The 11884-nt window shown below is 41.0% G+C and overlaps 1 protein-coding gene across 7 annotated transcripts in view; it reads right to left on the bottom strand.

Moving 5' to 3' along the window:
* clip1a (CAP-GLY domain containing linker protein 1a) overlaps positions 1-9422 on the bottom strand; it is a 63138-nt gene extending 53716 nt beyond the window's left edge. For all 7 annotated transcript variants that reach the window (XM_035736099.2, XM_035736103.2, XM_035736100.2 and 4 more), the window contains exon 1: positions 9263-9422. The gene's annotated coding sequence lies outside the window, so the exon portion shown is untranslated. The remainder of the gene's footprint in view (positions 1-9262) is intronic.
* Between the last annotated feature and the right edge of the window lie 2462 nt (positions 9423-11884).

Genomic DNA, 11884 nt, shown 5'->3' on the forward strand with positions numbered 1-11884 from the left:
TCAAAAGGTTAGTGAAATGATTTTTCTTTTAATCCTGCGTTTGTTGATTGCATATTTTTTCCTACTTGGCTATGCAAATGAGCTATGTCTGCGGTGGTGGTTTGACATAAATATGTGCTATGTTTTCGCCGTAAAACATTTTAGAAATCTGACTTGCTGGGTAGATAAACAACTTGTTTATCTTTCATTTGAGCTATTGGACTTGTTAATGTGTGGAGGTTAAATATTTTTAGGAATATTTCTTGCGTTCCATGCGCCACATTCCAGCTGAGGGTGTGGGGGGTTCCTAGTTGGGAACGTGTGTCCCCATCAAGTTAATGTGTTTGAGCCAATCAGTTGTGTTGTGACAAGGTAGGGGGTATACAGGTTATTTGGTAAAAGACCAAGTCAATATTATGGCAAAAACAGCTCAAATATGTAAAGAGTAACGACAGTCCATCATTACTTTAAGACATGAAGGTCAGTCAATCCGGAAAATTTCAAGAACTTGTGAAGTTCCTTCATGTGCAGTCGCAAAAGCCCTCAAGCATTGTGAGGAAACTGGCTCTCATGAGGACCGCCACAGGAAAGGAAGACCCAGAGTTGCCTCTGTTGCAGAGGATAAATTCAATTGAGTTACCAGCCTCAGAAATTGCTGCCCAAATAAATGCTTCAGAGTTCAACAGACACATCTCAATATCAACTGTTCAGAGAAGACTGACTGAAATCAGGCCTTCATGGTCAATTTGCTGCAAAGAAACCAATACTAAAGGACACCAATAAAAAGAAGAGACTTGCTTGGGCCAAGAAATATGAGCAATGGACATTAGATTGGTGGAAATCTGTCCAGCTCTCTGGTCTTGGCCATTGTGGTGAGGTTAGAGTCTGTTTGATTGAGTGTGTGGACAGGTGTCTTTTATACAGGTAACGAGTGTAGAACAGTTGAAGTGTACCTATGATTAAAAGAATTACAGACCTCTACATGCTTTGTAAGTAGGAAAACCTGCCAAATCGGCAGTGGATCAAATACTTGTTCACCCCACTGTAAGCAAGCCATTATGCCCGTCAGTATCTCAATGGAAATGATAGTGTTGCTAGTGTACTGATGCATATTCCTGACCAATTTCTCTCCCAAGAAAAGAACAAGCATATCATTAGGCCTATACTGGAATGAAGGGATATCAGGGCATACACACATATGTTCAATGCAACTATAAATCGTTAGAATACTATTACCATGTTATTGCTACTTTTATCCGTGGCGTGCTGTAATGCAAATTAATTAGTGATGCACCGATATGACATTTTTGGCCGATACAGATATCCAATATTATCCTTGCCTTTTAAGCATTCTAGTACAGTTAAATAATTAACACTCACACACAGCAGTCTAAGCCACTGCAACTCAGTGCAAGAGGAGTTACTACAGTCCCTGGTTCGAATCCAGGCTGTATCACATCCGGCGGTGATTGGAAGTCCCATAGGGATGCACACAATTGGCCCGTGTCGTCCAGGTTTGGTCGTCCTTGTAAATAAAAATGTGTCTTAACTGACTTGCCTAGTTAAAAGGTTACACACACAGACCAAAAAGTTAATTTGTTGGCATTTACATATGTCCCCATTACCAGTAAAACAATCAAAACATAATCAAAACCTATTTCTTTCACTTACTTGCAGTGCTGCTTTATTGTTCAGTCGTTTCATTCTCAACCAGGATTTCTTATACTATGGAATGTCGTTTGGGTCTCTGAAGTCAAATAACACTATTTGACCTGTCAAGTGAGCTTGTTGACCAATCAGGACCTGAAGATGACTGCACGTCACACAATTTAACACATTCATTAAATTTTTAGGTGTCATCATCTAAAATAACCCTAATTTATAAGACAGTTCTTATTTGAATAATGGTGGTTGGACCCATCTATGTGAAGCTAGCCACAATAAGGATGAAATAAAAGTGTCATTGACAGTGATGCAAATGAATACAAATAGTAGAATTATGCCATAATTGAATAGATCATGCTAAACGAGGTTGGAATGTTATAAAATCAACAAAAGACAATTTGTTAATTTGACAAATCTGTTGAAATCACACTGGATGTATTATACTTTAAATTTGTGTTTGGAGCATACTTATTTCACTGTACAGCATTGCCTATTGACTGTGGATCAATGACATGGGGTATCAGTCCACTCAGTGACACACACAGAACATTAGCGCCGTAGCTCTTATTGCAGGACTCTGAAACAACTGAATTGAGCCACATTCATTGTAAATCTATGTGTATTGAACACTATCCCCGAGGAAAAACAATACTGCATGGATGTTTGAGTCTGATCACACTGAGGACGTTGTGAAAAAATATATTGGGTATTGAGTAGACTGATACTCCATTTCATTGATCCCCAATCCTTTGGTAAAGCTGTACAGTGCAATATGAATGTCAATACACACAATAGGCTGACTGGGAGATGATTTCACACAGTCACAGTCCCGCAATAAGAGCAACAACGCTAATATTTGTGTAAACTCTTCACATTTGTGTTCTGTGGGTGTCACCAAGTAGACTAATACCCCATTTCATTGTTTCACATTCCAACCTTAACATTATCTAGTCTAAATATGGCATGGCTCCACCAATTGTAACCTTCCGCATCTTTTCCAAAGGGGTACTTATATTTTGAAGGCAAACCGCAAATTCCACTATTGTGCCTAATCCTTATTGTGGCAAGCTTCACAACACATAACCCGGTGTGTGGTCGGTCTGGTCCAGTGTCACTTGCCAGACGAAGCTAGCTGGCTGTTTATAACGTTAGCTTGGGCAACAGGGTTAAGTAGCTAGCTAGCTATTTATTTTCATGAACAGAAGTTCAATTTCAATAGGCGAACAACAAGTGGCTACCTTGCTAATACTTACTCACAAGGATTCCTAAATCATTGCTAAGAAAAATGAAAATGACTGCAGTTTCTACCGATCATTGCTTTCAGGCTGGTTGTATTGGTGCTAGCTAGGTACCAAGCTAAATCTAGCTACCCCAGAAGTTGTGGTCAAACGAATAATGCTTTATTACCAACGCAGAATTGTAAACATTGTTTGCAAACTTTTTTGTACAGCTTTGACAGTGCTGATAGTAGTGCTGCGCCTGGCTTGCAAGTGCAAATTCAGAACACACAACATTCTATAATAACGGTTATTTGACATGTCAAATTAAGAGTTTAACACGCCAAATTGTGTTATTTGACGTGTGTCTTTTTTGACATGCAAAGACCCAAACGGCATTCCATAGTATGTCGTGAAGCTAATAGCAGTGACGCTATTACTGTGCAACTCCGATAGGGCGACATGGGTACAGGTGCTCGACCAGTCAGCAAAAGCCAACATCACCCACAACAGAGAAAGGTTGATTGTCAAGGGCAATGAATTCCATCATCTTGACATTAATGGATTTCGCCTTTGAGTTGTCTCGCTGAAATTCTTACTCTTTCAAATGACTACTCAACTTGTTGACTGCTTGAGCCACACAGCAGACATTGTTGGCTTGGTTAGAAATGCTGTTTTGCATGTGTAGCTCAAAGTTTTACGTGGCGTCATTATATCAACGACCTACATTATATAGGTATGCACGTCAGCTTTGACATTCGTTTTGCACATCGGCGTTAAACTAGACATCGAGCCTGAAGACTGATCATGCTCTCCACAGCCGATGTGAGTAAGACCTTTAAACAGGTCAACGTTCACAAGGCCGCAGGTCCAGACGGATTACCAGGACATGTACTGCGAGCATGCGCTGACCAACTGGCAAGTGTACTCCCTGACATTTTCAACCTCTCCGAGTCTTTAATACCAACATGTTTCAAGCAGACCACCATGGTGCCTGTGCCCAAAAACACTAAGGTAACCTGTGTGAGGTTCTGTGTTACGCACTATAGCCTGTTACCATATCATATGTGATTGAATATTATCTGCTGTGGGCTTGTGTGGGTGTATGTGTTATGCAACATAACTGACTTGAGTTTCAGGGCCATGGGCCTTTCTTGTGATGGAAAAATATAGAACAACATAAAAACAGGAACTGTACGGTCTTTTGTTTGATAACAGGAGCCAGGTGTGTGATAACTGTATCGAGAGTATGAGCGCATAGATATTCTACACAACTACAACGACTGACCGCTGAAGCGCCTAGGGGGCTGGGACCAGCTCGTACGCCAACAATCAACGATAGGCTGGGTGAGTTTAAACCACGCCTAGTCTACTCTGTGACAGGCCGGCTCGGAAGCAGGAACTACTTCTGTCAGAGTATTAAAGAAGATACTGTTAGTGTGTTGGCTAGTTCTCTGTTCTACCCTTGCGTGGTGTTACAGCGAACCCGTATATATACACGAAAATTGCATTTACCACTTATTGCTCAGCTAATAAAAAGTACATAGTATACAATCGGTGACTCAATGTCATATTTATCCTGATACCAGATTCGATTGATGCAACCCTTAACACCTGCCAAAATGACTACCGACCCGTTGCACTCACATCTGTAGCCTTGAAAGGCTGGTCATGGCTCACATCATCACCAATACCCCAGAATTCACTAGACTCACTCCAATTTGCATACATCCCCAACAGATCCACAGATGATGCAATCTCTATTGGTTGAGAGCTTCAAGTTCCTTGGTGTCCACATCACCAACAAACTATCATGGTCCAAGCACACCAAGACAGTTGTGAAGAGGGCACAACAAAATCTATTCCCTCTCAGGAGAATGAAAAGATTTGGTATGGGTCCTCAGATTCTCAAAAGGTTCTACAGCTGCACCATCGAGAGCATCCTGACTAACTGCATCACCGCCTGGTATGGCAAATGATCGGCCTCTGACCGCAAGGCACTAGAGGGTAGTGCGAACTAGAGGTCGACCGATTAGGATTTTTCAACGCCTATACCGATTGTTGGAGGACCAAAAAAAAAGCCGGAACCGATTAATCAGCCGATTTGTATTTATTTACTTGTAATAATGACAATTACAACAATACTGAATGAACACTTATTTTTACTTAATATAATACATCAATAAAAATCTATTTAGCCTCAAATAAATAATCAAACATGTTCAATTTGGTTTAAATAATGCAAAAACAAAGTAAAAGTACAATATGTGCCATGTAAAAAAAAGCTAACGTTTGAGTTCCTTGCTCAGAACATCATGAGAACATATGAAAGTTGGTGGTTCCTTTTAACATGAGACTTCAATATTCCAAGGTAAGAGGTTTTAGGTTGTAGTTAATATAGTATTTATAGGACTATTTCTCTGTATTTCATATACCTTTGACTATTGGATGTTCTTATAGGCACTAAAGTATTGCCAGTGTAACAGTATAGCTTCCGTCCCTCTCCTCGCCCCTACCTGGGCTCGAACCAGGAACACATCGACAACAGCCACACTCGAAGCAGCGTTACCCATGCAGAGCAAAGGGGACAACTACTCCAAGTCTCAGAGCGAGTGACATTTGAAACGCTATTAGCGCGCACCCCGCTAACTAGCTAGCCATTTCACATTGGTTACACCAGCCATTAGGCTGATAGGCTTGAAGTCATACACAGCGCTGTGCTTGTGAAGAGCTGCTGGCAAAACACACGAAAGGGCTGATTGAATGAATGCTTACGAGCCTGCTGCTGCCTACCATCACTCAGTCAGACTGCTGTATCAAATCATAGACTTAATTATAACATAACACACAGAAATACGAGCCTTTGGTCATTAATATGGTCGAATCCGGAAACTATCATTTCAAAAACAAAACGTATATTATTTCAGTGAAATGCGGAACCGTTCGGTATTTTATCTAAATATTCTTGTTACATTGCACAACCTTCAATGTTATGTCATAATTACGTAAGATTGGATCCCCCGAGCTTGACAAGTTGAAAATCTGTCATTCTGCCTCTGAACAAGGCAGTTAACACACCATTCCTAGGCAGTCATTGAAAATAAGAATGTGTTCTTAACTGACTTGCTTAGTTAAATAAAAATATATAAAATAAATAGGCAAAATCGGCGCCCAAAAATAGCGATTTCCGATTGTTATGAAAACTTGAAATCGGCCCTAATTAAAATCTGCCATTCCGATTTATCGGTCGACCTCTAATGCGAACGGCCCAGTACATCACTGGGGCCAAGCTTCCTGCCATCCAGGACCTCTATACCAGGCGGTGTCAGAGGAAGGCCCTAAAAATTGTCAAAGACTCCAGCCACCCTAGTCATAGACTGTTCTCTGCTACCACTTGGGAAGCGGTACCAGAGCGCCAAGTTTAGGTCCAAGAGGCTTCTAAACAGCTTCTTCTCCCAAGCCATAATACTCCTGAACACCTAATCAAATGGCTACCCAGCCTATTGCATTGCCCCCCTCTTTTACACTGCTGCTACTCTGTTATAACCTATGCATAGTCACTTTAATAACTCTACCTTCATGCACATATTACCTCAACTGTACAGGTACCCCCGTATTTAGTCTTGCTATTGTTATTTTACTGCTGCTCTTTAATTACTTGTTTACTTTTATTTCTTATTCTTATTTATTTTAAACTGTATTGTTGGTTATGGGCTCCTAAGTAAGCATTTCACTGTAAGGTGTTGTAGTCGGTGCATGTGACTAATAAAATTTGATACAGATCTTGGCATTTTTAGCGAATATCGACCAATTCCGATATGTTCCCCGATATATTGTGCATCCCTAACCCTAATATTTAACAAACATGAAGCTGTGGGAAATCAAGGTGCAGAAAAAAATGCTGAGTAGTTAACAATGGCATGCTGCAAACGAGATTCAGGGACATGCTGGGACACTCAGACTTCCCAGCATGGGACTCAAGGCTCTTGGTCTAAAAGACATCTCCTCAATATCACTTTACTCGTCTCAACTTGTGTACCAACCAGTGGGCAGGTTTAGCCTATAGAAATGTATTGGCACCACATCTCTTTTAGAGCCTGCCCTGGCAAGTGGCTTTAATCACAAAAAAATGACAGGAGCTGAGCTGTGTGCCCTCTGCACTCTCACTGGTTGTCTTGGCAATTTTCCTAATCATAAAGGTCTTCTATGCCCCTGTTTGGCAGCACTCAAGTCTCCCTCATCACTTACCAGTATTTGTACACTACATCTGCAGAAAGTGTGATCACATCACACATTCAAACAAACACTCCTGCTGCCCCCTCACATATTAAGTGCACTAAAGACATGCTCCAGTTCTTCTCTTTGGATAAAACATCTGCTGGGGTCATTATATAGTCCCCCTAGCACTAGTAGCAGGCAGTGCAACAAAAAGCCAGGGTCTTTCCGCCTCCAATACCTCCCCACTCATAGCATCTGATTGTCCAACACAAACACAAGCAGCCTTGTTCAGCACTTGTCTCTTAGAGCTTGAGTTGAGTTATGCCTAATGCCCCCCAAAACATCTAAGTTTAATTGCTTGGTTGACAAAGATTTGTGAAATAATCATTACAGTTTCATTTCATCTCCAACACTGAATTTACTTGAAAAACTTTGCAAGGAGAAAATAGCCTAAAAACTTAGCAAGGAGAAAATAGCCTAAAAACTTAGCAAGGAGAAAATAGCCTAAAAACATAGCAAGGAGAAAATAGCCTAAAAACTTAACAAGGAGAAAATAGCCTAAACGTTAAGACATTAAAACACAAGCTTTGTTGTCTAGCCTACTTGTCCTAACAAATACTTGTATTTTTGAGAGAGAGAGCAGGTATAGAAGAGACAACTGACCTTCAGAGAATGGACAATTTGCTAACGGAAACTTCATACACATCAACACATTAACAGCCACACAACTCAGTTTAGGATAGCCTCAATTCAGATTCATCATCAAAAGATTAACTATAGGCTAACTGTTTGTAGTGTCTGGAAGCTTGTATAATGGTTTGTTGTGTTTGATGGTATGGGTTTGCTGTAAATCAGTGGACATGGTTGTCGAACACCAGACGCAATGTCCTTGATATCATTCAATAATAATTTTTTATTTGCCCACTTTTTCTGTTACACATCGTACTCTAGCAATTCAAATGAGCCATCAGAGCAGGGCCTGGCACAGGACAATGGTAGGTTAAATCGTCCTTGGTGCCCCTGCTTCCTTTAGAGGGAGAAGCAAAACTTCTTGTTAGTGGAGTTTGATCTGTGCATAAAAAGGGTGCACACACCCAAGCCCGAAGTTCTGTTTTGCTGAAATGTATCAATTATACGAGGCCAAAAATTATGCTGATTGTTCATGATCAAATGTTATCCCAACAGGTTTATTGTTTAACCACTACTGAATCATTTCTATTGAGCATGAGCAGTGTCAAACGCACTGAAACCAACTCCAGGTCACAGTTTACACATAGAATAGATTACCTTGACCTGAGTTTAGGTACAAACTATAAAGTGAATTCAGTCACTACCATGTTAGGATATTTGGCAAGAGACAACCACTTATGAAAGGTATCTAGCAGAACCAATTACTAAATATATGTTTCTTGAAGTTAGCGAGCAAGCTGACAGACATAAGGTTTGTTGAGTTTGCCGTGTTCTTCATGGGACAGGCAACCGTGCACATATTTATGATTGACCAGTCGAAAGGTTCCCTGGGAGATTCCTACTGACGCATTGCATTCCATTGATGTTTACAGTGTGGTCGATGAGGTGGCACATCTGGATATCGTGACAGTAACTGCAAATGGAGCTACTGTATAAAACTAACTTATAGAAAACTCGATTGGGTCAACAAACTCATGTCTAGTTCAAACCATCCAAATGTGTTAAAACACGAACTGGTCGATGTGGCGGACTTAGCTAGCCAGTAGCCATATGGTTCATACTATTTGAGCTTTCCTAAAACACAGAAACATAGCACACTGACAGTCTTGTTGCTCGTATAGGAAAGCTAGCTAACGTCGAGGGAATTCCACAGGTCCGAACGTTGACTCGTACCACAATGTCGCCCCTGAATGACATGTCTTGAAAACTAGCGGTTAGGATCGCTTGTGATATTTTATTTAAAATATAATCTCCAAGTCAAACCATGTTAAAAATGTGAGATCAGTATCTAGACTTAAGGCCCAGACAGGTCGTGGCTGGCTAAACGCGGTATATACTAGCAGCTAGCTAGCGTTACATGAGCTAAATTGGCGCTTAGTAACTGTTTCTCCATGGGTTATGGGCTCCCTGCCTTGACTGAGGGCCAGCAGGGCTACCTATAAAGCAAACGTGAGATAGCAGGGTTCAAGCCTCTTCAACCAATCCTTCCTTACCTGTAGCACTCCAGTATGAATTGTTCTTTGACGAACAGCTAGAAACAATCCCAAACAAGCACAACCCTCTTTCGAGTTGTCTCCCCAACCGAAGCCTTGTGTTCCGACGGACTCGCGTTCACGAGGTGCTGATTGAGCGAAGCAATGACGTAAAATGGTCTCGCCCCTATAGAATACAGGCAGGAAAAATAACTAAACTAGTCTAAAACCAAAATTAAAAAATAAACTACCACAATTATAATATTAGCACAAGGTCATAAAATGCATTTGCTAAAATAAAATCTACTACTACTTGAATTATGTCTGTCAAAGTTTTATTCAGGATAAAGATAATTGTATTACTTTCAATTAGAAACGATTTGCTCAGATTTGTATCTTTCAGCATGCAATTTCTGTAAAATATTAAGAATAAAGATTGCTTCAATACAGACAAAATGTTGCCACCCGGGTACGGTTGTTCCTTTCCCTTTACCTGTTAACCAAACAGATTTTGAAACCGTGTCGGCTTTGTGGAACTTGCTTATTTTAACCATTCAAATGTTGGTAAATTCAAATACGGTACTGACATGATTTGAATGGTGAGATTAGGAGTTGGGCGGCAAATTGGAAACCATCCAAACACACTATACAGATCAATCATTATATTAAAGGGAGTTTAAAGGAGGCTGTATTCGAAAAGCATACGTATTAGACCAGGGCAGTTAATTAAAGTCACGAAATAGGACAGACAACGCTTCAGACCAACAGTCAATTTCCATCCAGCAGCAGCATGACACCACCCGAAACATCAGCCCTCCAAATGGTTTATAATCTTGAACACATATTTAGATTTGATAACAAAAACACGATAAATTAATTTACCGAAGCTTTACTGTGTACTTTTAAATCGGACTTCCAATGGCAAAACAACTACGGCGAAAAACAACGAAAACAAACCATTGCATTGTAAAACGTTGGTCCATCTCCTGTGACACTTCTCCAGAGACATGACGGTCAGTCACTTCTTAGTCTTTGCAGGAAGCTGCTATAGCCCACCAAGTGCTAACAGTCAGTATCTGGATAACGTGTGAAATGCTTGATAAAAGTATGTGATAAACAGTTAGGTATATTTTCTGGGTGATTTAAATATTGACTGGCTTTCATCAAGCTGCCCACTCAAGAAAAAGCTTCAAATTGTAACCAATACCATCTGGTTCAGGTTATCAGTCAACCTACCAGGGTAGTTACAAACAGTACAGGAATGAAATCATCATGGATTGATCACATCTTTACGAATGCTGCATAAATTTGCTTTGAAACAGTATCCAAATCAATCAGATGTAGTGATCACAATATAGTAGCCATATCTAGGAAATCTAAAGTTACAAAGGCTGGGCCTAGTATAGTGTACAAGAAGTTATACGATACGTTTTGTAGTGATTCCTATGTTGTTGATGTAAAGAATATGTTGGCCTGTGGTCTGTAATGAGCAACCAGACCCTGCACTTGACACATTTTTGAATTTGCTTATTCCATTTACAAATAAGCATGCACCCATTATGAAAATGACAGTGAAAACTTAAATCCCCGTGGCTTGATGAGAAATTGAAAAATTGTATGCTTGAGAGAGATGAGGCAAAAATAATTGCAAATACAGTGCATTGGGAAAGTATTCAGACCTCTTGAATTTCTCCACATTGTTACGTTACGTGCCTTATTCTAAAATGGATTCAATTGTTTTTTCCCCCTCATCAATAAACACACAATAACCATAATGATAAAGCAAAAACAGGTTTAGAAATATTTACAAGTATTCAGACCCTTTATTCAGTACTTTGTTGAAGCAACTTTGGCAGTGATTACAGCCTCGTGTCTCTTGGGTATGATGCTCCAAGCTTGACACATCTGCATTTGGGGAGTTTCTCCCATTCTTCTCTGCAGATCCTCTCAAGCTCTGTCAGGTTGGATGGGGAGCGTCGCTGCACAGCTATTTTCAGGTCTCTCCAGAGATGTGAGATAGGGTTGAAGTCCGGGCTCTGGCTGGGCCACCCAAGGACATTCAGATACTTGTCCCGAAGCCACTCCTGCGTTGTCTTGGCTGTGTGCTTAGGGTCGTTGTCCTGTTGGAAGGTGAACCTTCGTCCTAGTCTGAGGTCCTGAACGCTCTGGAGCAGGTTTTCATCAAGGATCTCTTTGTACTTTGCTCCGTTCATCTTTCCCTCGATCCTGACTCGTCTCCCAGTCCCTGCCGCTGAAAAACATCCCCACAGCATGATGCTGCCACCACTACGCTTCACCGTAGGGATGGTGTAGGTTTCCTCCAGACGTGACGCTTGGCATTCAGACCAAAGAGTTCTATCTTGGTTTCATCAGACCAGATCATCTTGTTTCTCATGGTCTGGAAGTCCTTTAGGTGCCTTTTGGCAAACTCCAAGTGGGCTGTCTTGTGCCTTTTGCCGAGGAGTGGCTTTCTGTCTGGCCACTCCACCATAAAGGCCTGATTGGTGGAGGGCTGAAGAGATGGTTGTCCTTCTGGAATGTTTGCCCATCTCCACAGAGGAACTCTGGAGCTTTATCAGAGTCATCATCGGGTTCTTGGTCACCTCCCTGAACAAGGCCCTACTCCCCCGATTGTTCAGTTTA

This window comes from Oncorhynchus keta, chromosome 25, assembly GCF_023373465.1.
Source record: "Oncorhynchus keta strain PuntledgeMale-10-30-2019 chromosome 25, Oket_V2, whole genome shotgun sequence".
Taxonomy (NCBI): domain Eukaryota; kingdom Metazoa; phylum Chordata; class Actinopteri; order Salmoniformes; family Salmonidae; genus Oncorhynchus; species Oncorhynchus keta.